At 47.8% G+C, this 13,833-nt stretch overlaps 1 protein-coding gene and 1 long non-coding RNA gene across 14 annotated transcripts in view; one reads left to right on the forward strand and one right to left on the reverse strand.

Annotated features, from left to right (window-relative positions):
• Dlgap1 (DLG associated protein 1) overlaps positions 1-13,833 on the reverse strand; it is a 796,987-nt gene that overhangs the window by 110,491 nt on the left and 672,663 nt on the right. The gene's annotated exons all lie outside the window — the stretch shown is intronic.
• The window catches only part of LOC110343234, a 44,337-nt gene that overhangs the window by 25,638 nt on the left and 4,866 nt on the right, over positions 1-13,833 (forward strand). The window contains exon 2 of the long non-coding RNA XR_005879726.1: positions 4,767-4,988. This is a non-coding gene — a long non-coding RNA (uncharacterized LOC110343234). The remainder of the gene's footprint in view (positions 1-4,766; positions 4,989-13,833) is intronic.

The raw sequence follows: 13,833 nt of genomic DNA on the forward strand, positions 1-13,833 counted from the left end.
TTCTGTGCCACAGCTGTGGTCTTTCACACGGTGCCAAAGTGTCCACAGCATTATCTGGTTGAAGATGTACCTTGTCTTTTATACTGGAAAGGTTTCTAATTTAAGTGGAAATGAAAGTCTTTTGAATACCACCAAATCCAGCTGGTATCAGCTGGCCTGCACACGGCTTCCGTTGAGTGCCCGTAGGCCAATGTACTCATTGCAAATGCCACCAATGTAAACTGTGTGTAGCGTCCGGTGTATGAAAACGAAGTCACAGTAATCGTAAGGCAACTTCCAGAGAGCACCAGCAATTCAAACTGTAACTAGTGTCCCTCCCCCAACAAATCATACATTGATTTATACGCCAATCTGACCTTTCTCCGATATGTTTATTGTCATTACATCTTATGATCTGAACCCATTCCTCATACACGTTGTTTTCATTAGGTTAAAGCCTCGTTCAGTTCTAATGGCAGTGAAAACTCATTGTGAGGTACCCCTTTGGATGCGGGGCTGGGAAGAGCTGTGGACTTAACGGCAGGACACAGCTGCGAATAGCTCCAGGAGTAGGAATTAATAAGCTGTTGTTGGGAATTCCAGGATTTTTAGTAACCTGTCACCATTGTTCCACCAGTGCTGGGCACTGAAGAAAAAAAAAAACAAACCAGTCAAGCTTGGAGGTGCAGGTCAGTGGCCCAGTCCTGAGACTGGTTCAATTCTTTTTTTTTTTTAAAGATTTATTTATGTATTATGTATAGTGTTCTGCCTGCATGTCAGAAGAGGACACCAGATCTCATTATAGATGGCTGTGAGCCACCCTGTGGTTGCTGGGAATTGAACTCAGGACTTCTGGAAGAGCAGTCAGTGCTCTTAACCTCTGAGCCATCTCTCCAGCCCCTGAGGTTCAATTCTTGATAGCATTAAAGCATTGTGTATTGTCTGCCTCTGAACTGTCTGGCTCTTTTGTTTGTCATGTAGATTTATGGAATTGTGAGTTTATATAACTTAAATTGTAACAAGGAGCTCACAAGCTTCCTGGAAAACAAAAGAACTGGGGAGTCGGCTTCTGCAGGCTGCAAGGAGCCAGCCTTTGGACATGGCCATCGTCACCAACGTTCCTGCCACTCAGGCCCAGAGAGGAAAGCTTACTTAGGTTTGTAGACATGGTTTTTAGTTGCTTATTTTTATTTTTACTTTTTAAAAACAGGGTTTCTGTGTGGCTTCCTGTCCTGGAACTAGCTCTTGTAGACCAGGCTGGCCTCAAACTCACAGAGATCCACCTGCCTCTGCCTCCCGAGCGCTGGGATAAAAGGCATGTGCCACCACTGCCTGGCTATGGACATGGTTTTAATTGAACCGAACAAGCCGGTTGTAAACAACTTGATCATTTACTATGATTTTGAGAGTCTCAACGCCTCTCAAAACTGTCAGATGCAAGAAATACCTTTATGTCCATTACACTGGAAGCAGCAGCCTTTGACCTCCACTAAGAACAAAAGCTAAGGTGGGTTTGCCCCCCCCCCCTTTTGTGGTCAGACAAAGCAAGAGGTAAGGTCAGGCCTGAGCACTAGACGTATTAATGAATCTGCCATATTTGAACAGTAGGATGTAAAACAATGTGTGCAAATTGTGTGGGAGACAGTCTCTGTAAAGAACACCTAAACATTCTAGGACTAAAGTGGCCTTGGAGGGAAGTTAAAAAAATGCACTTACTGAAAGAAAAAAAAATTAAGTTAGACAATAGCCTGATTTTAGAACTTTCAATGTGAACATTGTTTTCACAGAAGCATTAATGAATGGATCATTAACTTCAAATGGATGTTTCTTATCTTTTAAACAACAAATTAGATTTTTCTCTGTATTAGGGCAGATATTTATGTTTTGAAGAAACTATTTTGTAGTGAAAGTCTAAACTCAACCAAAGCTCAATATAGGGCTAATACGAACATACATATGGTTATAGAACGACAGGAAAGGTTATAGAACAACAGGAAAGGTTATAGAACGACAGGAAAGGCACCCTCCATCTTAAGTCTTAGAGTGTCTAAGAAGTGACTGCTGTTGATGTTTTGTTTTTTGTGTTTTTTTTGGTTTTTCGAGACAGGGTTTCTCTGTGGCTTTGGAGGCTGTCCTGGAACTCGCTCTTGTAGACCAGGCTGGCCTCGAACTCACAGAGATCCTCCTGCCTCTGCCTCCCGAGTGCTGGGATTAAAGGCGTGCGCCACCAACGCCCGGCTTGGTGTTGATGTTTTAAGGTACACACACGGTGTCGCTGACTTGCAGCAGACACAGGCTGGACATGCTGTAAGCAGACACCATTGACGTTCCCTGTCGTTCAGGGTAAGCCACAGCATGTACATGTATGTAGATACACAGAACGGAGCCCACCACTTCCCAACGAGTTCACTGCTTCAGTCTGCAGAGGGTTTTGAAAATCAAAAGCAAAACATGGAAAGATGAAGGGGAAAAAAAATCCCGGTGGTTTCCCCCTGAACTGGTTTTCTCAGCAAGGCAAACTCCTAACTCGGTGGTGATCTCTGCAAAGCCCTCACCCACCACCCCCATTGTCCTGAGGGAGGGAGCCAATGGCCAGCCAGGGGGTGCTTCCTTCTTGAGCTGTGTTCGTTCGATGTAGCCCTAGGGGTGTGTCCTAGACATCACGCATGTGATTCTTTGGCTGTGTTTGCTTATTGCAGTCCTAGGGGGTGAACTAGACATCACGCATGTGAGTCAACGATCAACCACAGTGCTAGGCCCTCGGCTCATTTTTTTTTTTTTTTACATTGGGTGTTGAGATAGAGTTTTATAGGATGACCAGGTTGGCCTTGGATCCACTCTGTAGCTCACACAGGCCTTGACTTTATAACCCTCCAGCCTCAGTTTCGAGGACAGTTAGGATGACAGGCTCTGCTGCCAGGCCCGTCTCCCTTATTACCTGCATCGATCCCACACCCTGCCATCTTTGGTGCTGAGGATTTAACCCAGGAGTTTCCATAAACTAAGTCCCTGCTCTATTACTGATCTACAACCCCGAACCTCCCTCCCCCATAAGCGATGATTGGTTCCAGCTGTTCTAAAAGAATTCATAGGAGAAACGATCAGGTTAAATCATGCTAAAGTGTGAATGACTGGAGTTCGCTAGGATCCTGCAGTGGGCATCTCGCTGCTGGTGACAGACCCAGCCAGTTTCCGGCCCTAATGAGACACCCTGCCTTTCCCAACAGTCCTCTTCAATGCTCGCTCCTTTCTGCCCTGAGCCAGCCTAACTGCTGCTGCTCCACCTGAGCTGTGGAATCTTCCTCTTTCTCTTCATTCAGACCCTGCTCCAAGACCCCCTCAGACCCTGCTCCAAGACCCCTTCTCCTCACAGTCCTCCTGGTGGCTGCATTCGGAGAAGCCCACAGACCACCCTCTGTGCTAGGCTTTGAGTTGACGTCTCTATCTGAAATGCTCTCCTGTGGGTGTCCCTCGCTCACACATGTCTTCCTCAGCAGGGCCAAGTATGGTGAGATGGGTCCGTGTTGTTTGTTTCTGGAACCTCTTGCCCAGCGGAATTCATAGAATGAGCACCCGGTAAATACCTTTAAAGCGTTTTATTTTTTGAGACGGAGCCTCACGTCAGCCCAGTATGATCAAGAACTCAACACGTAGTTGGGGATGCCCTCGGTCCTCATGCCTGCTTCCTGAGTGCTGGGATTTACAGGCGTGCACCACCGCGCCTGCCTAGCAAATACTCAGAGTTAATTAACTGAATGGTCACTGCCAAGGTTCCATGTCACACACACGGAGCTTCAGTTTTAGCAAATGTATTTCGGGTGTATTATTTAATCGTGAGTAGCATTGAGTGGGACACTGAGAACTCATTACCCTGATCACTGTCTGTCCATGTCTACTCAGTGACTGTGTGTGTGTGTGTGTGTGTGTGGTGGGGAGGGTTGTTGGGGGGAGACCGAGGAATGGAGAGAATATATATGTAAGTTTCAGTAGATATAACAGTACTTCCTATTGTAACAGTAACAAGAGCTCAGAGAAATCTGATTGGCTGGCTACTTGTAGCAAGAGTGTGCCCCTCATTAGATGCCACGAAATATTAATGCATTGGTTGTATATCTCCAAGCATCCCAAGAATCTGTAGTTCTCTTCAGCGGTATCACCCTGTCCCCAACTATAGCTGAGTTCATATGATGAGATATAGAGAAAAGAGTGGCTGGGGGGGGTCACAGGTGTGTGTCGCCACGCCTGACTGAGGACCGTCTCAGTTTTTAATATCCCGACTAATGAGTTGCTGTCCTGCAGCTGGCAGGGCCCCTCAGAAGGTTCTCAGCCCTTTTGACCCTGAAAGGCTCAGGCATTACGCTGGCCTGTCCTGTTACCTGGCAGAATGCACTCAGGCAGCACTCTGGCCAGCCCAGAGTTCCGTGAGAACCAGTCTGCACGCAGGTGCAAAGGACCCCTTTACAGGACAGACGCCTGCCCACTTTCGCTTTCTGGTCTTTCTCTCTCTCATCTTCCCTTACTCTCATCTTCTCTCTCTCTCTCCTCTTTTCTCTTACCTTTCCCTCTCTCAAGTCTGTCTCCCCGCTTTCAGTCTCACTATAATAAGCTATGCTCTCCCTGGCTTGTGCTCTGTCCGCTGTGCCGGTCCTTATTCCCTAGTTAACAACAGACCCTTTCAGTGGTGTTATTTTTAAGATAAAGACAAGCCTCAAAGGAAGCTTGCAGGGCCTTTCAGGGTGTCACCTAAGGAGAACAAAAGACAGCTCTGCATTCACGCTCATCTACAGGAGCAGTGCAGAGGCCCCTGGCCCCTGAAGCTACTCAAATCTCCTGGACCTCTGAATGTCAGAAGATAGGAAGGACCCTCTCTGCCCGCCCTGCGTCCGGCTTCACGAAGCCCATAGTGCCCTCTTCCTGTCTCTTGGGGGTCAGAAGCACCAAGCACGTTCTGCAGGGAGAGCCTCCACGTGAACCTCAAAGCAGAGGCTGTCGGACCCTGTTGCTGAGGGGTAAGAGAATGGGGGAGGAAACCACTCTTGGAAACAGGAGAGACATCGGTCCTTTTATGTGGTGAGAAGGCTTTCCGCCACATTATCCCTCTAGTAGGGGGGAAAATAGACCTAACGAACTGCATGGTTTCACTTGTTACTGTGCGGATCAATCCAGGGCTTCAGACACGCTAGGGAAGGGGCTCTTCCTCAGCCCAGATTTCCAAGTTCAGGGCTTAAAATATGTCCCCTCTGAATCAGAGCTGCACACAGTGAGTTCCAGACAGAGAGTCTGAAAAAAACACAAAAACAAACAAAAAAAACCACAAAACAGTAACAAACAAAAAGCTGTATTTAAGAAACACTCAGCAGAAACACAAAGAGGCAGGACTTGAAATGCCAAAGCACAACAGCAAAGTAAAAATATAAGAAATAAACTATTGGTCCTACATGTCAAGAGATGGCCATTATGATCCCCGCCCATTAAAAAAAATCAAATATTTAAGCATGTGTCCTCTGGAGTTCCTAAAGCTGAGAAAAAGATGGTAGGAATCAAAGCTGCTCCCCAGCTCCCAGCTCCGTTTTTGAAGAGAACTACAGACACATCTTGTTTTAGCAGACAGATGTCTAGTAAGTCCCCGCAGGAGGCCATGCCGATTCCAAAAGAATCGAATGAGGAACCACACCACCAGACGGGCAAGGTGAACAGCCGTGACTTGGTCTGAGAAGATAGCTCAGCTCAAGGTTTTATTTCCTGTGGGAAACGGATAATTCAGAGTACGGGACAAGAATCCGGTACCTGGGCTCAGGAGCTGTGAAGAATCATTCCCAGGAAGCAAGACTGGGCTCCTCAGTTGAAGAACGGCTTTCCGAACTTCTGCAGGCCACTGATTACCATGGGGACCCTTCTTCCCCTTTTGAGTAGAAGTTTCCTAATTTGGATAGGAGTGCCCTCCAAATGCACACGTGTGTCGAAGGCTTGGTCCCCAATGCAGTGTTCAGGGTGGGATTCGGAGATGATTGAATCAGAGGGACACTAAGCTCGTCCATAAGTGGACTAAGCCACTGGTGGGTTCGTAACTGAAAGGACTGTAAGAGGAGAAGCCTGATCGCAGGAACTGGATTTGCTGGGGCCTATCTTTGAAGAGTGTGGTCATTTGGATGGAAATGGCTCCCACAGGCTCTTAGGGTGTGGCCCTATTAGTAGGTGTGGCCTTGTTGGAGGAAGTGTGTCACTGAGGGTGGGCTTTTGAGGTCTCAGATGCTTAAGCGACACCTAGTGTTGCTCTTTTCCTGCTGCCCTGGAGATCCAGATGTAGAACTCTCAGCTCCTTCTCCAGCACCGTGTCTGCCTGCACGCTGCCATGCTTCCCGCCATGACAACAAACTAAACCTTCGAACCGTAAGCCAGCCCCAGTGAAATGCTTTCCTTTGTAAGTGTTGCCATGGTCATGGTGTCTCTTCACGGCAATAGAAACCCTACCTAAGACAAATGGTTTATCTTGTCTACAACTTCTGTCTGCTTTCCCAGCTGCCATGAGGTGAGCTTGACACAAACCTACAGTAACAGAGCCAGTTGACCTTGGACTGAGACCTCTGCAACCCTGAGCCAAACTGAGTTCCCCGTTCAGATGCTTTGTGCGATGATGGACAACTCTGTGCTCAATGGATTTTTTTTTCTCTTCCCACACCAGTATCTGTTGGATATAGGCGGCTCATAGACCTTTAGTTCGCAAACTCTTACATCTAAATTATACCAGAGAACTGCTTCAGGGGACTCTGCCATCAGCTCCTCAACCTCATTCAGGTAGCAAAGATCTCAAACTTGAGCGTGGAGGTTATGAGGTTGTTGAAGGATGAATTGAGGCTGCCTTCCCATAGGCAAATGACATCTTGGTCACTCCTCTTGATGTATGTGGGCTCTGTGACTGCTTTGACCAACAGAATAGAGTAGATGTGAACACAGAGCATTTGGGCTCGGACCTCAGGACGTCCTGTCATGAACACACTCTCTGAGAGTCCTGACACGTTAGAGGTCTAGAAACCACAAGGCTTGAGGTACCACTTAGAGTTTCAGTCAGTGTTGGGCCTGCGCTCCAGCCATCCAAACCAAGGAGTCATGCATGTGAGTGATACCATCATGTACCCACCCCCTGCCTGGTCTAGGCCACCGGTGATGGCTAGGCTTTGTCTCAACCTGACTGGGCTTTGTGGATAACCCCACATTTGGTCGAGCACTGTTTCAGGTGTACACGTGAAGGCTTTTCTGGGTGAAAATATTTGAATGAGTGGCTGGGTAAAGCAGGCTTGCCCCCCCTGATGTAGCTGAGTCTCATCCAGTCTGCTAAAGGCCTGAAGAGAGCTGAAAGGCGGACTGTGGGGGGATTTCTCCCCCTCTCTGCTGGGACACTGGGCTCCTGCCTTTAGACTCGGACTGGAATTCACGTTTGTCATCCACCTGGTTACCAGATCTCTGGACTTAGAACTACAGCAGCACCACATCTGCCTTTAATTGCAGATCTTGGGACCTCCCAGGCTCCCTCATCCGTGAGTCAGCTCTGAAACACTTTAGCACCCCAGCTCCTGATGCACACGGGACAGAAGAGTCACATTGCTGAACATGGCCTAAAACCCTCACACAAAACTGTATTTGATCGGTTTTCCCCTCCCTGTGACAAAATACCCGAGGAAAACAACTTAAAAAGGTGTATGAATTTCTTTTAGCTCATGACTTCAGTTCCTAGTTGCTTTGCTCTATTGCTATGGGGCTGTGGCAGCACGCTATGTCGTGGTTGGGGACACGGTGGAAGAGAACTGCTCACCTTAAAACAGCTGAAAAGGAGGAGGGAGAAATGAGAGAACAAAAGGTAGTTGGGGAGGGAGTCCCAGTATCTCCTTCAGGCCAGTGACCCGAACAACTTCCTAAAGTTCCTTCTAGTAGGGCCACGGGCTAATTAATGACTAAGCCTTCACACATGAGGCTCTGGGGCAGGGTTGGGGGGTGGTGGTGGCAATTTCAGATCCTAATTACAACGCAGAATCTGATAAAAAAATGGTTGTTTATGAGCGTATGCATTCCAAGGTAATAGAGTTCACAGCAAGAGACAACTGCTATCTCATCTTCCGGACCTGACACCTCTAAGCTTTCCTACCCTTATCGGTCACTGCCTACTTAGTATGTGAGGGGCTTTTCTCCAGAAGCTTCCCCCATGCCTTTCTCTGCCTTCGCCCATTGCTTCCTTGTTGGTGATCTCTCCTATCGGCACTGAGTTCTTTCCCCTTTGGAGCCCATCATCTCTGATGATGATTTACGCTGGTCCTCACCTCCTGACTGTAAGCCTCATGAGAATGGAGAGCGGAGGCTCCCTTTGATCACTGTGGAATTCCTGGCTTCAGCACAGTGACTGGGCACGGCCAAGTGCCGGATAAATATTTGTTAAGCAGATGAATGAAATGTTTGATGTTGCTGATAACGACTGGGTGCTCACCACCACCTCCGTAACGCACCGCTATTCTTCTTGCTCATGTGCTGTGCAAGCCTGGAAACCCAGCCGCAGGAACTGGGCAAGACCGTGTGGCTGACTTATTGATCAATTGCCGGGCTGTGGTCTGTGAGGGCAGCTGAGCACCCCTGAAGACTGTAAGCCCAGGAAAGAGAGTCATGAGAGCCCTGGGGATATATGGCTTTGGGGATGTGAGTGTGTGTGTGTGTGTGGGGGGGCAATCTGTGCTCTATTCCATTTATGGCCGAAGGGGAAATGGGGATGAGAGTTTTACTTGAGAGTCCTCCTGAGAAGTTGGTGGCATTTAGACTGTTTGAAGCACTTTAGGATGACGTTAGAAGCCATTCCTTGCTGGGTCAGGAGCTGTTTTCTGCCCTACATCTACAGAAGAAGGAAGCTGTTGGCTCAGGGCCAGGCAAAGCTGCCACCTTCAGCCCGTCCTGGGAATGAATCTCAAGGTATTGGTCCTCCAGATAAGGAAAACAGTGGCTCTCTTACAGTTGTGTGTGTTTTTTTCATCACTCAGTCATCATTGTTTCCAATAGTAAAGTAAGTGCAAGTCTTTATCAGTGTCTTTATAACTTCTATTTATAATTTAAAAGTACCATGCTCACACCCCCCCCCGTAAGTGGCACCCCTTCCTTTACTCTTCTCCCTCCCTCCCTCCCTCCCTCCCTCCCTCCCTCCTTCTCTCTTTCTCTCCCTCTCTCTCTTTCCCTCCCTCCCTCCTGGGTAGGTAGGGCATGGAATTCGGAGCTTTGACACAAATACACAGTTCTGGCCTCAAAGGGAATAAGAGTTTGGAGCCAGATGTGAGTGACCATGGTCTAGGGAACCCCGAGCCCCCCAAATACTTCCTTCCAGTGTGGTAACAGCTTGATGATGTTTATACAGTTACAGAACAAAGAACCTCATGAATCAAGGCACCTTGAAAAGGATTGGTGAGAACAGGAGGTATGACTTCCAAGGTACGGCTCTGCTACTGGATGTACGTGCTATTTGATGACACTCCTTAGCCTCTGGGCTGGTGGAAACCTGTGGTCTGTCAGAACACTGCAAAAGGGTTTATCTGGATAGTCTCAAGGGTGGTAGACAGTGATGGCTTTTTAGGGGCTAACGAAAACCCAAGATGATTGGGCTCCAGATCCAGAGCATTGCAAGTCCCCACAATCCCAAAATCTAACTCGTCCACCAGCCTTAGAGATCCACCATCTTCCCACCCTCCTCCCATCCTTCCCTCCCCTAATTCCTTTCTTCCTTTTGCCTTAAAAATTTTTTTTTTCTTCCTTTTGTTTCACATGTCAATCCCAGCTCCCTCTCCCTCCCCTCCCCCCAAGGCCCCCCTAGTCCCCCACCCAATCTCCACTCCGATTCCCAGGGAGGGTGAGGCCCTCCATGGTAGATCTCCAGTGACTGTCATGTCATCCAGGGCAGGGCCTAGGCTCTTCCCCAAGAGTCCAGGCTGAGAGAACATCCCTCATTGTGGGGGATGGGCAGCCAAAGTCTGTTTGTATGCCATGGATAAATACTACCCAAGGCCACACAGATTACCTAGGCCTCCTCACTGACATCCACATTCAGGGGGGGTCTGGGTCAGTCCCATGCTGTCTACCCAGCCATCAGTCTGGAGCCGAAGAACTCCCCTTGTTCAGGTCAGCTGTTTCTGTGGGTTAAACCAGCCCAGTCTTAACCCCTTTGCTCATCAGTTCTTCCTTTCTGACACTGGATTCCAGGAGTTCAGTTCAGTGTTTAGCTGTGGGTCCTGCCTCTGCTTCCATCAGTCACTGGATGAAGGTTCTATTTCCCAGACTCTCTGGCAGTGGGATTGTATGTAGGCATTCCCCTGATTCATGTCTAAAATCCATTTATGAGTGAGTACATACCACATTTGTCTTTTTGTGACTGGATTACCTCACTCAGGATGGTTTCTTCTAGTGCCATCCATTTGCCTGCAAATTTCAAGATTCCACTGTTTTTTTTTTTTTTTCTGCTGAATAGTACTCCATTGTGTAAATGTACCACATTTTCTCTATCCACTCTTCAGTTGAGGGGCATCTAGGTTGTTTCCAGGTTCTGGTTATTACAAATAATGCTGCTATGAACATAGTGGAACAGGTGTCCTTGTTGTATGCATGTGCATCTTTTGGGTTTATGCCTAAGAGTGGAATTGCTGGGTCTTGTGGTAGACTGATTCCCATTTTCCTAAGGAATCTCCATACTGATTTCCATAGTGGCTGTAAGAGTCGGCCCTCCCACCAGCAGTGGAGGAGTGTTCCCCCTTTTCCACATCCTCTTCAGCATAAACTGTCATTGGTGTTTTTGATTTTAGCCATTCTGACTGGAGTAAGATGGTATCTCAGAGTCGTTTTGATTTGCATTTGCCTGATGGCTAAGGATGTTGAGCACTTTCTCAAGTGTCTCTCAGTCATTTTAGACTCCTGAGAATTCTCTAGTTCTGTACCCCACTTTTTAATTGGATCCTTTGGTGTTTTGGAGACTTGCTTCTTGAGTTCTTTGTAAATTTTGGAGATCAGCCCTCTGTCAGATGTGGGGTTAGTGAATATCTTTTCCCAATCTGTGGGGTGCCTTTTTGTCTTGTTGACTGTGTCCTTTGCCTTGCAGAAGCTTCTCAGTTTCAGGAGGTCCCATGTATTAATTGTCGATCTTGGTGTCTGTGCTACTGGAGTTATGTTCAGGAAGCAATCTCCTGTACCAATTTGTTCAAGGGTGCTTCTCACTTTCTCTTCTAACAGGTTCAGAGTGGCTGGATTTATGCTGAGGTCTTTGATCCATTTGAAGTTAAGTTTTGTGCATGGCGATAGACATAGATCTATCTGCAGTCTTCTGCATGTCAGCCTCCAGTTATGCCAGCACCATTGGTTGAAGATGCTTTTTTTCCCACTGTATAATTTTAGCTTCTTTGTCAAAGATCAGGTGTTCATACGTGTATGGGTTAATGTCGGGGTATTCAATTTGATTCCATTGAGCTATAGTCCTGAAAACAGCTTGGTATTAGCACAAAAATAGACAGACTTTTTTTTTCCGGCTGTTTTTTTTAAAACATTTTAAAATTTTTAATTAGCTTGTTTTACATGTCAATCCCAGTTCCCTCTCCCTCCCTTCCTCCCGCAACCCCTCCACCTTCCCCCCCATCCTCCCACCCTATTGCCAATTCCTTCCACATAGGGGATATCAAGAGTCTATCACTTCATTCAGGGTAGGGTCCAGGCACTTCCCTAAGAGTCCTGGCAGAGAGAGCAACCTTCTTTGTGTTATGGACACACGATGTCTGTTAGTATTCGAGGGATAAACACTGATCCACTGCTCAGGACCTCATAGGTAGCCCAGGCGTCCTCACTGACTCTCACATTCAGGGGGTCTGGATCGGTCCCATGCTGGCCTCCCAGCTGTCAGTCTGGAGTCCAAGAGCTCTCCCCTGTTCAGATCAGCTGTCTCTGCTGGTTTTGCCAGCCCATTCTTTGCCAATTTGCTCTTCGCTCCTCTCTGTCGCTGGGTTCCTTGGGTTCAGTTCAGTGTTTAACTGTGGGTGTTTGCCTCTGCTTCCATCAGTCTCTGGATGAAGGCTCCAGGATGGTTATAGACATCAAGTTCACTATCAGGAATAGGCATTCGAGGTGGTCTCTCCACTATTGCTTAGCGTGTCAATTGGTGTCATCCGTTTAGATCACTAGAGGTCACAATGGTGCCTGATCTGTCTTCTAACCTAAGATTCCCTCTTCCCCCTATCCTACCCCCTCCAGTTGACCTTCCTGTTCCTCCACAACCTACTCTCTCTTCCACTTCTCCCCCTCTCTATTTCCCAGGTCCCCCTCCCCCCACCCCTCGCTGTGTTCCCCATCTGTTCAGAGGATCTTGCCTCATTTCTCTTCTCTTGGGTACCATGTATGTCTTTTAGGTTCTTTCCTGTTTCCCAGACTCTCTGTCAGTGAAAGTGCAGACTGGCACTCTTCTGATCCATGTCTAAAATCCATATATGAGTGAGTATGTACCATGTTTGTCTTTTTGTGACTGGGTTACCTCACTCAGGATGGTTTCTTGCAGTGCTATCAATTTACCTGCAAATTTCAAGATTCCATTGTTTTTTTCTGCTGAGTAATACTCCATTGTGTAAATGTACCACATTTTCTCTATCGACTTTTCAGTTGAGGGGCATCTAGGTTGCTTCCAGGTTCTGGCTATTACAAATAATGCTGCTATGAACATAGTGGAGCAGATGCCCTTGTTGTATGAATTTGCCTCCTTTGGATATATGTCTAAGAGTGGAATTGCTGGGTCTAGTGGTAGATTAATTCCCATTTTCCTGAGGAATCTCCATACTGATTTCCAAAGAGGCTGTACGAGTTGGCACTCCCACCAGCAGTGGAGGAGTGTTCCCCTCTCTCCACATCCTCTCCAGCATAAATTGTCTTCGGTGTTTTTGATTTTAGCCATTCTGACAGGAGTAAGATGGTATCTCAGAGTTGTTTTGATTTGCATTTCCCTGATGGCTAAGGATGTTGAGCACTTTCTTAAGTGTCTCTTGGCCATTTTAGCCTCCTCTATTGAGAATTCTGTTTAGTTCTGTACCCCACCTTTTGATTGGATCCTTTGGTGTTTTGGAGACTTGCTTCTTGAGTTCTTTGTAAATTTTGGAGATTAGCTCTCTGTCAGGGTTTTTAAGGGAAGGGTTTCACTGCATAGTCCTGACTGGTTCAGAACTCCAGATTCAAAGAGATCTTCCTGCCGGCGCTGGCACACCAGGCTAGCTTTTTGCATGCTTTAACGCAGCGAGGTTTTATATTTCCTGGGCACTCTACCACTGAGTCATACTCGCCGACTGGTTCTGTGGACCTGATTTCACGGAGGGGTGTTTAAGCATGGCTCTATAGTTGGAGACGGGAAGGTTACCATCCACCATGTAAAATTTGATCCTTTACCAAGAACAAACCTTGCGGTGTCAGGGCTGCCAAGCGCGTGCACACACACCACGCGCGCCTCAGTCACCTGCTCCAGACGGTGCCCACTGCCACCTCTGATCCGTGGGCCACCACTCCCCCGGGGTGCACAATACCGTGTTTGTCCCCTTTGTGTAACATTTGAAAGCACAGGGGCAGGAGGCAGATGCAGGCACACCTTTGATCTCCCACCCTTGCGGGTTGAGGGAGGGCAGACACCTGGCGGCTGCGGTGAGGAGCTGGAAACAACGCTGGCGGGGACCGGAATGACCAGAAACGGTTGCATGGGCTGGTTGTGTGTGCAGGCAGAGGGCCTGGTCCCGGGCAGCGCCACGAACGACAGGGCTGGAGCGCCAAGGGCAGACACTTCCTAGGCAGGAGGCCAGGAAAGATCCGACAGCAAAGCCA

Source organism: Mesocricetus auratus, unplaced genomic scaffold (assembly GCF_017639785.1).
Source record: "Mesocricetus auratus isolate SY011 unplaced genomic scaffold, BCM_Maur_2.0 Super-Scaffold_100010, whole genome shotgun sequence".
In the NCBI taxonomy this organism is placed as follows: domain Eukaryota; kingdom Metazoa; phylum Chordata; class Mammalia; order Rodentia; family Cricetidae; genus Mesocricetus; species Mesocricetus auratus.